The following is a 16183-nucleotide window of genomic DNA, read 5'->3' as shown; positions in this document are numbered from 1 at the left end:
ACCTTTCTGCATAATGTGGTGCGTGCCTCAGCATGCCATCCATGATGTCGAAAAGTGTCCACTTCGTGTGGACCTTTCCGGCCTTTCCGGCCTCTCTTCGGGCGCCACTTTTCCGGGCCCCCTCCGACGCCGACACAATTTTGAGCCACCGATCCATCACATTTTTAAATTTTGCGGCTGCTTGCGGTCCTACAGAAATGCCACTGTTTATCACCAAGAAAGGTCGCAAAATGAAAATATGAGCAACTTGTGCTCAAGCGGCGCTGTACGAAGCGCGCAGCCTGATACGACATGCGAACCGCTCAGGCAAAATCACCATGCCCGTAGGAAACCGAGATTCCATCTCATTTGCTCCGCAGCACACCACTAGAGCACTCTAAACATGTGTGCTCACCCCCGCACATTCCTGCCGGCGTGAACATTCAGCGGAAGCTCAGATAAAGAATGAAAACAACTCACCAGTCAGATCGAATGTTCTGCCGATGATCGCCACCGGTTCATTTTGGCGTCCTTATCTTTATACTCCGGGTGAGTTTTATCATATAGAAAGGGGAACAAGCGAACAGTCTCCAAAAATTGCTCCGTCATGTTCTGTCGGTTGAAATTCATTTGTCAACGTGGATGCAAACGAGCACGTGGATGGATACAAAGCACTAGCGCAGTTTGTCGCCGCTGGAGCAGAGCGCTCGGTCGTCGATCGTGGTTCCGCCGCCGCCGCTGGAAGTTAACTTCGGCAGTAGCCAAGAGGTGGCGCTTAGGAGAAAGCCCGGACGTCTCTCATTGGTTCGCGGCACGCGGCAAGCCGCTGAAAATGGCTCCTCAACCCATCCTCTGCGCGGCAGAAAAAAAAGCTTCCGCGGCAGGTTTCGCGGCACGCGGCGCGCCGCCGGCGGCGTGCCGCGCGCGTTTTGACGCTAGTGTGTCCGTACCTTTCGGGTTTCGACCCCGATACGCTGACGAGGAGTGAGTGAGAAACTATTTGCGACGCTATTTCGGACCCTACAAGGTCATCCGCGGTATTGGCGCACTGGACTATGAGGTCGTGCCAGATGGCATTTTGCATTCACAGCGGCGCCGCTCACGATCTGAAGTTGTCTCCATTTTGCGTCTTAAACCCTTTTACGCACGCTGACCAACTTCTTTTTTGATTGTTGTTGTTTCTTTGCAGCGGGTGTTTTTTTTTATTACGTTCGTTTGTTTGCAGCATCGGGTCAGTGCTTTCTAAGCGGGGGGGTGTCGACACATGTATATGTTTATCTTTATCGGGTGACCACGTTTCACCGCCTAACGAATGTTATTGCACAGCGCAGGACGCGTTTGCAAATATAGGAAGTTTCCGGAATGTTATCGATGGTTCCATCGGTTGTCTGTGACCGAACCTTGTGTAATCTGATTGCATGTGTGCGTGTGCGACGCCAATAATGTAGAACTTTGTGGAAGGCACGCGGGTCGCAACGATTACTCTGGAACATTCGAATACTGATTTGTAAAATTCGACGCGCTTGACCCAATGATCATATATTCTGCGATCGCCGACTGTGTTCGCCGCTATCGTTGTGCTTTGAGTGTAGCGTGTTTTTGTGGGCACAGGTTCGCCGAAGAAAGGTTAGTTTTATCTTTCACAGTATTGCTACTCTGTTCTTTAACGTCACTACCACGTGACAATATTGCCCAAAGCGGGGGGGGGGGGGGGGGGGATACATAGGCGTTCCTGCTGCTCTTGGGCTAAAAATGCATAAAGGAGTGTTTTGTTAAAACTAAAGTGGAAGAACGGTGCATTCCTAAGGTGATTTTATGGTGCATATTTCTAAACTTGTGTTATTCTGGAAACTCATTCGAGGTGGATAAGCCTTGCAACTGAGCGGCTACAATTCTTAAATTGCCATATTTAACATAAAATAAATAATAAGGTAGTTATTAGTACCTTTTTGTTAATTTGTTAAATATGTGTTTGGCTTCCTCGTCGTAGTAATGTCTGCCTTTCTAAATGATGGAGCTGAATGTGTAGAATTCTATGTCGGCAACAGGCCATTTTGGAGATTCCGATAAACTTAAAAATGATTCCTCCGTATATAAACAAGGTAGCCGCAGCCATCCAACCAAATTTCTGTTAAAAGTGGATCGCTCCCAGACGCGGTTCCAAACCGCAGCTCGGCAATATCTTAGCCCGAGTAATTCTAGGAATTCGTCAAGACGAAAAAGAAAATGTAGAATTCAAGCCCCGAACATTACGGGCCCCAGCAATAAATTTTTATTCTCTCTCTCCCAGAGCCGCATAATGCAATCTCCATGGCACGCAACAATATGCTACAACAGGCTAGGCGCCTTTTTGTCGTCACCCAGTCTCAAATGGGATGCCGATGAACATTACCATAATCATCATGAAAGCGCTAAAGGTGATGCCAGCGGCATTACGCGCCTTACACTTGACGCGCGTAGGCTATAGCAGTAAGGAGTGTATCTGCATTGCTTCACTGCTAATTGCATTAATGTCGAAATTGATTGCGATATGGATTGTGGCATTTCATTTATTGCACGTATATTTTTATTCCGCAGTGGTAACTGCAGGAACACACACACTTTCCCTCACACTTAGTATCACATAAGCTATGTTTTACTGTGCAGAAGCAAAATATTCATACAAGAAGGCGCCTATATTACTGCATTGTGAATTAGCGTGTTTTATTACCGATCACACCTCTTACACAGGGTGAAAAGACTTGTGGTGTAAGAGCCTTTAGTTTTCATGTTCCTACGAAATTCAATCTAAACGGGGCAAAATTTGCCTTTTCCATATGCATATGTTTATTGTTTCTTGCGAGACTACCTATCTACGGAGAAAGAAGTCCTAGGTTTTCTTCGTCTTCCAGTCCTTCGCAAAGAACTTTCTCGTCCTCGTATCCATCATAGTATGGCCGTTGGCACATTGTGAGCAGCATAAATTCACAATGAGATTTCTCATCGCTACTGACGTCAGTTGGAGTCCAAAATGTACACAACGACTTTCCTGAAAGCGAAGGCACCAGAAATCAGGTTATAGGCTATGATTTATTTGTATAACAGTAAAATGTCCTAGGGACTAGCTTTCTCACATTGAACTTCTGCTTCCGGAAACTTGAGCGTTCGGACGACAAAACACGCAGACGACATATGCAAGCGCCCCTTAGCAGCTCTTATTATACTGCACGCGAGTAAAACCTATACATACACACATTGCACGTGCCAGGTGAGATAAAAACAAACACGGCACGTATTTAACTGTGAATATTGTTACTGAACTCTTTGCAATCTTGGTGGACTTATGTATATAGAGGTATTCATGCTGATATAATATACAACTGAACTCTGTTGCGTGGTCTGTTCATGCGGCTGGAACAAAATGATGTATATTGAAACCAACGATGTCACTGGAACTATTGCAAATGTGACTCGGTATAGGCGAATGGGAAGATATATAAAAAATTTCAAACGTTTTCCGAAAAATCGCACATTCCACAAGAGCCTATCGCTGCAACGCACTCAATTCCACAGGAAAGAGGAGCGCTGCAGATGACTCCGGAACTGCATGTGACCAAATGCTGTGCATGCTTTCGGAGGCATATCGGGCTGTCCAGTATACTGAAGTACTTTGCACCAGTTTGAGCATAATGAAACAGATGTGGTTGAGTTTGTAAGTCGTAGAAGACACAACCTGGACATCAAGAATGTTGACGACATTTTTGTTACCTTGTGTGAACTTATGTACATAAGCGACGTCTGAGAAATCATACTTTCCTTTGTTTAAATGAAGGACGGCGCCCGACCTTGTCTTCGATTTCAGTCTCTATGAGCTTCTCACGAATTTATGCAATGAATTGCGTAGGATGTCCAGCAGTTTTCAGTCATCAATGTTAATTTGGAAGATGCTGTTTAAATCTAGGGCTCGCTTGTCATCGTGAGAGTTTTACTTGCAGCAAATGTGAATAGTGCAGCAGCAAGTTGGGTGAATTAGTATGGATTCGCTTTCATGTAGAATTAAGCGCATAATGACAGTTATTCTGTTTGTGTGATCATATCCTTCGTGCATTCGTCCACTGTGTGCAATGAATTCTACAAGAAAATGGATACATATAATAAAGAACGTACAGCATATGTTGTGGATCGCCAATGTCGTGTTACAACGTAGCTTAGAAGTGAACTTTAGGGGTGTATGGTTGCTTGAATAAACACTGGAAATAGCCATAGCGCAAATTCTGCCTGCATCATCATTCGTGCGAAAGTATGGCTAGTTCCGGAATCCTCAGTAGACCAGGCGAGAAGTCTCGGAGGCATATCATACTCCGAAAATGCTGCTACATAGAGGCATACAATGCTTGATGATTTGATTACGTTCCTTGATACATGGTGTTTATTCATTTCATGGCAATACTTTGCAATAACAAGTCCTGCTGAACTGGTGATTGTTAGACACGGAATGGTTGATCTTTAGATGACATGATACATAAGGCATATGCATATTTTTTTTTCTTATAAGCAGTAAAGGTTCTGTTGTATGTTATTGCCTGTATGTGTCCTCTCCGTGTTTCGGTGTCCCAATTGTCGTTTGCCAAACATGAAATATCAATGAAATACCAACTAGTCAAGCTATCTATCCTTATGAATAAGTGTTAATTTTAAGGAAATATGTACCCGTCGCGATATGGTGGTGGCAAACTTATTTTAAACAATCAAGAACACCTTCAAATCCTGCGTCCTGTCAAATATCCCGGTACAGCATCTGTTTGGTTTAATGTTAAAATCAATAGCTAAATTTATCGTTTTCTTATGAGTTGTGTAGTGCTAGCCACACGGGGGCAATAGCTTTCTTGTGGTTTGCAATTCAATGAAGCGCACTGACAGCGCTTCTGCCTGTCGGTTCCTGAAACCTTCTTGTCGATAGTGCGCACTGAATTCTACAAGAAAATATCAATTGAAGACTCCATTAGTCCTTCAATATCACCAGTAAGAAAGTGCAAACATAAGTCAGGAACTTCGAATTTCTTTACAAGGTAATTCGCAAGTAAACCTGAGGCCGATTCCTTCTTCGTTAAAGTACTTTGCTGTGAGCTGATAGTTTCGGTGAATTCAGTACCCCCATGCACTGTCGTGATAAAATATTTGAGACCCGTCGACCTAATGGGGGACTTTCACACAACAAGCCACTGTTACCAAAGGTAATCCCACTTGAGATAAAGACTTACTATAAAGTAGTGAGCCTTTACTTGTAATTTTGTAAAGGTGTAAACCCGTCCTTTCTGGAGGTATTTATGTTTAGAACTTACAACGCGCCTTATTGTGATGCTTTACCTTTTAAGAATTCTTTATTATTCTGGAAACGAGAGTTCTAATGCAACCTATATGGTTCATGCGACGTCACTGCAATGCTAAGCCACCGTAATAGCTGTAGCAGCTGTTGACAACTTTATTGGAAAAAGTGCCTCCATGAAGCCAGCAGGCCCCGACGACATCCACAATATATGTATAAGATACAAGATACATCACTGCGAATCGGCCCAGTTGGAATCCATTCATCGTGAAACTTTGCGCAGAAAGATCCACAAGGACGAATGCTTTCAAAGAAGTGGCTTTATTATTCGGAAATATTAGACTTCGTATTCAGAAGTGCATCTTGACTTGAAGCCCACGCTTGACTTGATTAAAATGATGCCTGTCCTGAATGCACTTAAGGAAGCGCAATGAGCGTCTTGGGTGCGTTAACACCACGTGTTGTTTATATCAAGACAAGCATGGGCCTCAAATTGACATGCCTTTCTGAATAGGCGGTTAAGTACCCGACAGAACTGCGCAAAACATCTCAGGATTCGATATCCATGAATTTCTCGTATCAATAGAGAGAGGGGGGATAACGGAGATGAGAAAGGCTTGGAGATTAACCAGAAGATTAATTTTCCGTTTGTTACCCTGCACTGTGAAAGGAGTAAGGGGAGACCGATATATGAAAGAAGTGCACACTCATGGAAGGAGTGGAAGAGAGAGAAAAAAAGAAAAACACACAAGCGCACAAAGGAACGCCGCTCAAGGTGTACGTTCTTACGCCGCTGCGCTAAACAAACCAAGTCGAGATGTTTCTTAATTTTCGTAACGCATCCATGTCGGTCGTATTTCCCAGGAACAAACTTTGCAGCCACCGAATAGGGTTCCCCTGCAGAAGGGGGGGAGTCGCTAGGATGGGTTGGAAGAGTGGGTTGTGCAATGCGCACCTCGTCTTCTCGGCTGAAGACCACATTGATCGACTCTAGGAAAAGGGAGCGCGTATAAACCTGCACGCAGTTCAGGTGATCGCTATGTGTGCCATATATGGAATCCCTACATGTTTTGCACAGCTCTGTAGAACCTAGGTTTCTGGTTTCGCAATAATAAAAAAAACTGTTGCTAAAAAGCGCTTGTCCTTGTGTATCTTTCTTCATCCCCGTTTGTGTAGCGCAAAATTCTACAATATAATCTGTAGTTTAGAGACGAAATTACTGCTTGTCATTGAATATTCTTAAAATTGTTTGTGTCCTCGTTAAAACGAATGGCTCAGAACAAGGAAGTGAAGCGTGTCGTCTAAGCTGTAGCCGCAACTTTCTCACACAAGTCCACAAATATGCACAGTTTTTATTATTTGCAGTTTCGCGCGCAACGTGAACGCGGCGAGAAGAAGCACACGAGGCATGTGCTACTGCGCCGTGTAAACGGAACCCCGGAGGCTACCAAGCGCCATTGGTACACTGAGACGATAGTGGGTGCGTATTTCGCAAATATGCGGCGGTATAGGTCCAATACAATTGAAAGGTTTGTAGACGGTTGTTCGCCAAGTGATCTAAGCAAAAGGCAAGCGCGCCTTCTTCCTTCGCAATGCCCTTTCTTAGAGGGCATCAATGTGGTCTACAACCCGGAAAAGGAAATACGCACTGAACAACCTACCCTTTCTAGCCCATCCGAGCAACCCCCTCTTCCGCCGACCAAGCCCATTAGTTCGCTGCAAAGTTTGTCCTTGGGAAATACGACCGCTACTGATGCGTTCCGAAAATGAAGGAAGATCTCGACTGGGTGTCGCTAGGGCAGCGGCATTAGAATGTGCACTTTGACCTATTTCAATCAATATACCACAATCGAGGTGATTTCTGACACAACATATCTTTACCATACGCATTATGTTTCACCAAGCAAAGATCACGTATACAAGCATAGGCCATATCCCTCCAGGAACTACGTGTTTAAGAATTTATATTTTTTCGGACCATGATCTTTTACCGGAATTAGTGGAGTGCAAGACTGTTGACATTCCTTTAAACATTTGCGCCCCGCAATAATGTCTGAGTTGTGCTGCGGCACTCAATAAGCAAAATATAATAAATACCCATAGGGGACCCTTATAAAACAGTAATTACGGATTGTAGTCCAGTATCCTTAATTCGTTACCCGCCGTGGTTGCTCAGTGGCTATGGTGTTGGGCTGCTCAGCACGAGGTCGCGGAATCGAATTCCGGCCATGGCGGCCGTATTTCGACGGGTGCGAAATGCGAAAACACCCGTGTACTTAGATTTAGGTACACGTTAAAGATTCCCAGGTGGTCGAAATTTCCGGAGTCCTCCACTACGGCGTGCTTCATAATCAGCAAGTGGTTTTGTCACGTAAAACTTCATAATTAATTTTTGTATCCTTAATTCGTTAAAGCTGAACTGTTCTGGAGAACGTCACCTTACAACATATTTGCGGTTCGTTAGTTCACAATCAGAAAGTGGTTTGGGCACGTAAAACCCCTTAATTTGAAATCTTACTCATGTGAAACCCAATTATTATCGTTTACACATGCACTACACCATATTCTTGACCAGTCATCACTAGCTGATTGTATATCCTTAGATTGTTCAAGAGCATTCGACAAGGTGTGTCACAAACTATCGCGTCGCAAACCAGAAAAACTTAACATTTACTGTAATCTTTTGAAATGTATTGAGTGTTTTCTTCTCAACCGCTCGCAATTTGTTTGCGCTAACTGCATTTACTCCGCTTTTACAGAGGTCCGTTGAGGTGTTCCACAGCGTTCTGTCCTTGGACCCTTATGGTTTCTAATTTACGTTAATGATCTTCCCTCGCTTATTAGCCCCCATATCTATCTGTTCGCTGATGATTGCGTCATTTTAGGGGAATTGGCAATGCTAACAACATTGAAAAACTTCAGTCGGGCTTACCACTATAGGGAACTGGTCCAGTGAATGGTTAATGGAGCTAAATATTAATAAATGCAATGTCATGCATGCGTCTAGGAAAACACCTACCATAGCGTCGTACTCCATTGGCAACATGTCGTTGGAATCAGTTTCTTCATGTAGATATATTGGAGTTTACATCACTTCTAACATCAGCGGGTCTCTTCATACTGAGAACATGGTTAAAAACGCTAATCGCCTGCTTGGCTACTTACGTCAGAACTTTTTGAATGTACCTACTAATTCGAAACTTTTGTTGTATAAAACTTTAATACGACCCAAACTCGAATACGTGACTCCGGTATGGGACTCTACTCATGAAAACCTAATAACTGATCTCGAGATGGTTAAAAATAACTCTGTACGTTTTATTCATGCTAACTACAATGGCACAGCGAGTATAACTAACATGAAATCTAATCTTTGCCTCCCATCGTTGGCATCTCGCAGAAAAGTGTTCCGTATTGCCCTCTTCCACAAGTTGCACCATCCTCATATTCTAAGTGATCACTTCATCCCCCATCCAATTTGTGCATCCCGTCGCATTGATCAACAGTACAAAGTCGGCATTTTGTCATGCAACACTAAAAGTTTCTCACAATCATTCCTGCCACGAACCTCACGTGACTGGAACCATCTTCCCGCTGAAGTTGTAGGCCTTACTAATTAGGAACAGTTCCATGAAGCCTTAGCTAATATTGCATATACAGGTGCCATTTAAACATTCATGTGACTAACTGTATTTCTCTTCATTCTTTTGTATTTACCACTCCCCTCTGTAATGCACCCTGCCCTGAGGGGTATAATAAATTAAATGGACACAAATATCTATCTATCTATCTATCTATCTATCTATCTATCTATCTATCTATCTATCTATCTATCTATCTATCTATCTATCTATCTATCTATCTATCTATCTATCTATCTATCTATCTATCTCTTACGTCATCCACTGTCCCAAGCTGTCTATTACTTTGGAGCACCGCGTGTGTGCTTATCATTATATCTTCGTCAATCCCCGGCTGTCATGCCGCCGTGGTCCCCCCATGATCGTCATACAGGCTTCGCAATAGAGTCGAAGTTACGCCAGTGCTGTCATACACTCGTCGTCATTTGATTGTCCTTAGACCACTATAATGCCATTGTCATGATTGTGTCATCGTCATAGAGTCGTGGCCATGCATTTGTTGTCATACTGCCGACACGGGCGTACCATAGTCTTCACTCAAACTGCGACATCCCACACTTGTGATGCCACCGTCATCACGCCGTCGTCGCCACGCTATCGTTTTACCATCGTCGTTAATTCAGCAACGCCACAGCATTGTCGCCATGACCTCAACCTCATTCTGCCTTCGCTGTTCCATCAAATCTGCCTTCGTCATTCAGTCCTGATGACACTGCTGTGGTTATGCCATCGTAGTCACTGAGTGTCCATCGTCGTCACTTTCTGAAAAGACAGCCGTCTTCCTGCGATCGACGTCATGCAATCGGCATCATTTCAGCTTCTTGACCCGACTTCTTATCATGTTAAAAAAAATTTAATTATGAGGTTTTACGTGCCAAAACCACTTTCTCATTATGAGGCACGCCGTAGTGGGGGACTCCGGAAATTTCGACCACCTGGGGTTCTTTAACGTGCACCTAAATCTAATCACACGGGTGTTTTCGTATTTCACCCCCATCAAAATGCGGCCGCCGTGGCCGGGATTCGATCCCGCGACCTCGTGCTCAGTAGCCCAACACCATAGCCACTGAGCAACCACGGCGGGTTTCTTATCATGTCGTCATCGTCGTCACGCCATGATTGTCATAGAGGCTTCAGATACGTCATCACATCATTGTCGTCGTACGCTAGTCGTCGTAAGGTTTTTCTCATACTGTTGTCATGCCATCGTCGAGGTTATGTCGTGATCATACGGTCGTCGTGATACATTGGTTGTCACACCATCGTCGTAGGGCTGTCACGGTCACTCATTTTCCGTCATTCTTATTTCGACTGCCGGCTCTCGTCATGTAGCCGTGGTCACGCCATCGTCGCCGCGCAGTCGTTGTTCGCACGATGTTGTTTTATATATCTTCATCGCTTCAGTAACGCCAGAGCATTGTCGTCATTCTGCCGTCGTCATACCACCTTGCTCCGTCCATTCACATCATACCTAATTCCTCATTCCATCGCAATTATTCTATATAATCAGCATAATCATTATATTATGCTGCCATTTTCATACCACCACAACCAATAGGTCGTCGTCACACAGTCGATATGATGTATTTCTAGTCATACGGTGGTCTCCATGCCGTCGTCGTCATATTGTCATGGTCGCCCAGTTATCCTCATCATGACGTTGTCAGGCCATCGCCCTTACACCATCATCATCATTTAAGAATAGTCTCATTGTCGTCATGCCATTCTCGTCACACCACACTTGTCCGTTTGCTGCCATTCCTTTTTAGTAGTCCACAGTTGTTAGTGCGTGGAGTCCTAATGTCGTCCTCACGCCGACATGCCGATTGGCGATTTTGGCAAGCGAGTACACTCTTAAAAACTTCACATTTCTTGGGGATTATCTTGTACCATCCCACTAATCGTTATCTGCTTTGCATGCGTTTCCTTTCTTCAAAACTCGGTGCTCGCTACTTATGTTTCGAGAATGCTACATGACGCTGAGAACACGCGCGCCGTGCGCGACTTGGAAGTACCGGGTTCTCAGCGTTAAAGAAAGAAAATTCGGGCAAGGCACAGGATGATTATTGTTGTGGGACAAAGCAAACCCCATAAGGTGTAAGCTTTTTTAAATGTTGACCACAGCACCAAACACCGGATTATGTCGCTCGGAGCAACACCAATGTAGGTGTCGCAATGAAAAATACAGATGTTCAATAAATTGTACTCTAGAAATACCTAGTCCCACTACATTTCTCGAATTGCATTACCATCGACAGTCATCGTGAGATGAGTTCTATCGGATGTTTTTTATTTTACGCCTTTTCTGGTTTACTAAGGCTCCTGTCACAGTAAGAATTGCATTTTTTTCACTGTAGAAGGGTAATTTACTAATATACGTAAACTTACATTGCTATTTAGTGTTCTAGTAAGATGCCACATCAGATTGTTGAGCCTCCGTTTCAGCAGTGGTACCCAAGGGTTTTGCTGAAATTAGTGTTCTTTGAATACTTCACGTACTTTCTGCGATCTATCTATCGTCTATTATCGTCACACCATTGTCATCATACACTGGTAGCAATGCCATTGTCTTCATGCCGTGGTTTCGCCATCATCGACCCTCCATCATCGTCATAGAGTCGTCGTCATGCGCTTGTCGCGCTGTCGTTTGGCCTGGGAACAAAGCTTCTGAATGTTCTAGATATTTCTCGCACTTTGAGCCGCGGCCAGAGTGACGCATCCGTCGGCGTACGCTCGGGCTGTTCTCCCCCTTCTCTCTCGCTCTCTTCGCCGTGTGTCGACTTCTGAGAGGGTGTTTAGGCATGCGCGCTCTCTCTCTATGAAACGTCCAGCCGCCGTTGACCGCGTCGGTTGTCCGTGGTCTACGCGCTCTCTCCCGCCATCGAAGTTGACGCAGGGTCGAGGTCGCTGGCTTTGGTGATACGCGGCGCGCGCTTTCACTACACGTACTTTTGTGACAGTCTGTATTTTACAATCTACATTTGATCGTCTTCATGCCGTCGTCGCTATACGGCCTTGTCATCGCATCGACACGATTCCATCTACCTCATTCCATCGTCACTGTGTTAGCGTCATACAGTTGTCGTCATGCTTTCATGCTCATGGACGACCCTGGTACGCCAGCGCCAAAGCAAAGTGAGATGGTATCTTAGCATGTGGCATATATGCTAACCAACGAAAGTGTCAGAATGGCCACTACACGTATTGAACAAACGACACTTCTGGATTAGGGTCTCTCGGTGCATTGGCCGATTGTTATTCGCATTACGGTCGACTGTCACCGTGAGATGAGCTCTGCCGTTGACGTCACATAAAGCGAGCCAAATCGGCGCTAAGTAGAGCATAACTGGAAGCTTTCATTGTTAAACCGCAAATTATCAACGGCAAATGTATTTTTAGGGGTTCATCGGCGGCAAGTAAATATGTAACTGGTACTTGTAAAGTACAGGGTGTTTAAAATTAAGCTTTATGACTGTCTTAAAATTAGGCACTGGGAGGCATGCGAAGACGACCTGTGAAAAGGTATGCGTCAAGGGGACAAAAGTGAGATGATAATTATCGCTTTCAGCCGCTAAATTAACTAAAATTGTATAATTAACTTTTGTTGACCGCAGTAAGTGGGTATGTTTCTTAAAAAGTTAGAGGCAGTCGTGTTTCTACGCAGTATCACTTGGAATAATTCTTCTAGCGGTACTGCGCTCCGAGATGCCCAACATAAAATTGTAATTGTCGTTCGCATCATTACGCATGTAAGGAGTTAGGATAGGAGCAAAGCTCCTCCCTGATGTGACGCGGTGGTTGCCTGATGTGTTTAGTGTGACAACGGGTCGGAGGCATTGGCAAAGCTGATAACTGTACCCGTTCCCCCAGCGGCTAACGAAATAAAAAAAAAATCGAAGAACCCGGAACCGCTGTCGTAACACGCGACCGCGCAGCCTGTAACGATGGCGTCAGCTGCCACGCCGAGGTAAGGGCTAGAGCGGAGAAGCCGGAGGGCAGTGCGCGTGCGTAATGGTGACTAGACGAGCGGGTATGGTCCTCGCCTGGGTAACAATGCTTGGTTAGCAAAGCCTAGGTAGCAAAGCCTAGGTAGCAATGCGTGGGTGGCAAATAAAGTGACTGCTTACCTCCGACTATTGTAAGCTTTATGGAAATCAAGAGCAACAACTGCATCATCAACAGCAGAAACAGTTTTAGCTATGCTAACGAATATTTCATACTGCTGCTTTGTGTTGTGTGCGGTCACGCACAAATCTCATGAAAACACTTCACCCATCAAAATGTCAAGGGCTTAAAAATGTTATAAATGCCTCCCTTTCACAGCAGCGCAAAGCTTAAGCCGCTGTCGCGTCGGCTCGATGTCACTGCGCAGTACTTCTGGAGGGATGCTCGCACAGGCAAACATAATCTTGTGCTTCATATCGTTGACATCACTGGGCTCTGTTGCATAAACGCGATCTTTAACGTAGACCCCAAAAAAATTCCAGCGGAGAAAGGTCAAGGGATCTCAGTGGCCAAAACATCGCTCCTGCACGCCCGATCCACTCTCGTGAAAAACGTGCTTTCAACCAGCCGTGGTGGAGAAATGTGGTGGTGCTCCGCCATGCTGTAACCACACTTGGCGCAGGTCATTTGGGGAAAGATCGGAGACAAAGTTGTCGACGGCAACACCTACTATTTCTTTCGTTTACATCTTTCCGTTAAATTTGGCCTCAAAAAACTAAGGTCCAATGATCATGTCCCCGAGTATGCCACATTACTTATTCACATTCCAGCGAACTTGATCTTTTTGCTGCCGCATCCAGTGTGCATTTTCTTCTGACCAATAATGCGCGTTGCTAATATTCAGAGTGCCATTGCGGCAAAACCGAGCTTCATCTGTCCGCGTTATTCTGTATAAGACGTCATTTTCTTCATCAATATTGATCAGGCCCCGATTGCAGAAGTCAACCCGCCTTTCAAAGTCGCCTTATTTAGGTCCTGGTGAAGGTAAATATGATAGGGATGGAACCTGTGCTTTATTAGCACATTTGCGACTGTTCCGACGCTGCGACTGCACAGTTTTGCAACCTTTCATATGTTGAATTCTGGCACCGATGTTATCCACGCGGCACCGTCGATGTCAAAGTCTTCATCAATGGTTGCCTTCCTGGTCCATCTCGGACGATGGACTGACGCTGTTGTGCAAAAGCGCCGGAACACGTTTATGAAGGTAAGCCTAGTTGGAAGGGGATGATGTGCGTGCCGAGCCGCGTGCAGCTGCATTGCGAATGAAGCGTTGCTATTCATCTCGGCCATTGCAAGTACCACGTCTATTTTTTCCTGCGGCAGAATACCTCGTCCCGCTAGAACCAGCCATATTATCACGAAGGGGCTCCACGTGGATATTTTTGGTTATTCGTCGGTAGAAAGGCGCCGTTATTTCACAAGCACTCTGGTAGATAACAGTGAAGCTAACGCGTTCACAAGATGATATGCCGGTGCGATCTAAAGTAATACAAAAATTTGGCTAACAACTATCTCCTGTTATGGCGTTCAACATGATCATGAGTACTGCATACAGCAAACCATGCTGTCATATCTTGATTTCCCCAGCCGAGAGGGAAAGGGGAGCAGTTATCATCATTGCCTATGCCTCAGCCATGTTAGTCTAAACGCTGCCTGCAACAGCCGCGCCGCATCAGGGAGGAGCTTTGCGCCGATCCTAACTCTCTTGCATGCGTAATCATGCGAACGACAATTAAATATCGGAGTCGGATATCTCGGAGCAGGGACATGCCAGAATTCTTCCAAGGGGGACTGTGTAGAAACACGACTGCCTCTAACTTTTGAACACAAACCTACATACTTACAGCAGCCAATAAAAAAAGGTAATTATTCAATTTTAGTGAATTCGGCTGCTGACATCGATAATTATCATCTGACGTCGTGTCCCCCTGGCTATCTAACTTATTTGGAAAGGTAGTCTTCGCGTGCTTCAATGTGCCTAATTAAGAAAAAATAAAACGTAAAGCTTAATTTTGAATAACTGGTATATCTACCTCAAGCAGTTTAGAGAGAACTTGACGCAAATCTTGAATGTGGTGCAACCCACCGCCCGGTTTCAGAGGAGGCGCTCATAGCATCCATCCAGATATCCCATTGCGACTGCGTCCCTAAAACAGCCTACCCGATTCTAAGAGCAGCTTTTAGGCGTCCGTTCCGGCGCCGGAGCACAAGTTGCATAGGCGACTTAATGTGGACGGAAATTCATCGTACGCTTCACTAGGATATTTTCTTGTTATACAGGGAAGACAAATCTGTACAAAAAACACGTGCAGCAAAGTTTCATATTTCGCATGACACCTGTAGCTGATTGTGGTTCAGGCAAACTTCTTCCATGAGCATAAATGGAAAATATTATGAACATCGGGCAGTGATCTCTGATATCAGAAGCGGCAAAACATGGGCCGGCCGCTTGAAGGCAACCGGCCCAAACAAGGTAACCGGGGGCGCGACAACGGGGCATGTGAGCTGGCTAAGCGAGCAAATGCGAACCATGATTCACAACCTCATGACAGAAGTAGAGGAACTTAGGAGCGGCAATACGGCTAGGATGACGGTCGAGCCTACATCCCAGCCAGGACCTGTTAGTAACGAAGCAGATGATGAAATCAGTCGCGAGAGGCCCACCAAACGCATGGCTCTCAATGGCGAACATGAATCGACGGCGGCCGGGCGCGCTCGCTCCGAGATCCGCGATATGCTGTGTGCGCTCAGTGATAGTGTCAAGCAGCTAACGGAGTCGGTAGCCAGCATGCAATCCAATGTCACTCGTCTGCAAACAAATGCAGCCAACATACACGCTAAGATGAACAGTCTCGAAACCAACATGGCGGCTATGGAAGAAAGATACAGCCAACGCTGCATAAAGATTGAGGCGTTCCTAGACAATGTGGTGGCCCCTGCACTAGTGCCCCGAGCGACCAGCTTCTCCGGGATGGCGACTAGTCAAACAACGGATCGTGTAATGCTAGGCAGTCACGTCAGCATGCATAGAACTCCTAATTATGGCAAAACCCGCTAGCGACTTCATAGTATGGCAGTGGAACTGTCAAAGACTGGGAGGCAAGGCACAAACGCTACAGTAGTACCTCAGGACATACGAAATGAAACCTAGCGTGATCCTGCTACAGGAGACGCTCACCCAGCACATTAAGATCCAGGGCTATCGTACCCTAGCCAAGCATTCCGACGGTAGGGGGGTCGCCATTCTGGT

Source organism: Dermacentor andersoni, chromosome 10 (genome assembly GCF_023375885.2).
Source record: "Dermacentor andersoni chromosome 10, qqDerAnde1_hic_scaffold, whole genome shotgun sequence".
Classification (NCBI taxonomy): domain Eukaryota; kingdom Metazoa; phylum Arthropoda; class Arachnida; order Ixodida; family Ixodidae; genus Dermacentor; species Dermacentor andersoni.
The sequence above is the reverse complement of the archived record's forward strand: the minus strand, read 5'-3'. Positions refer to the sequence as shown.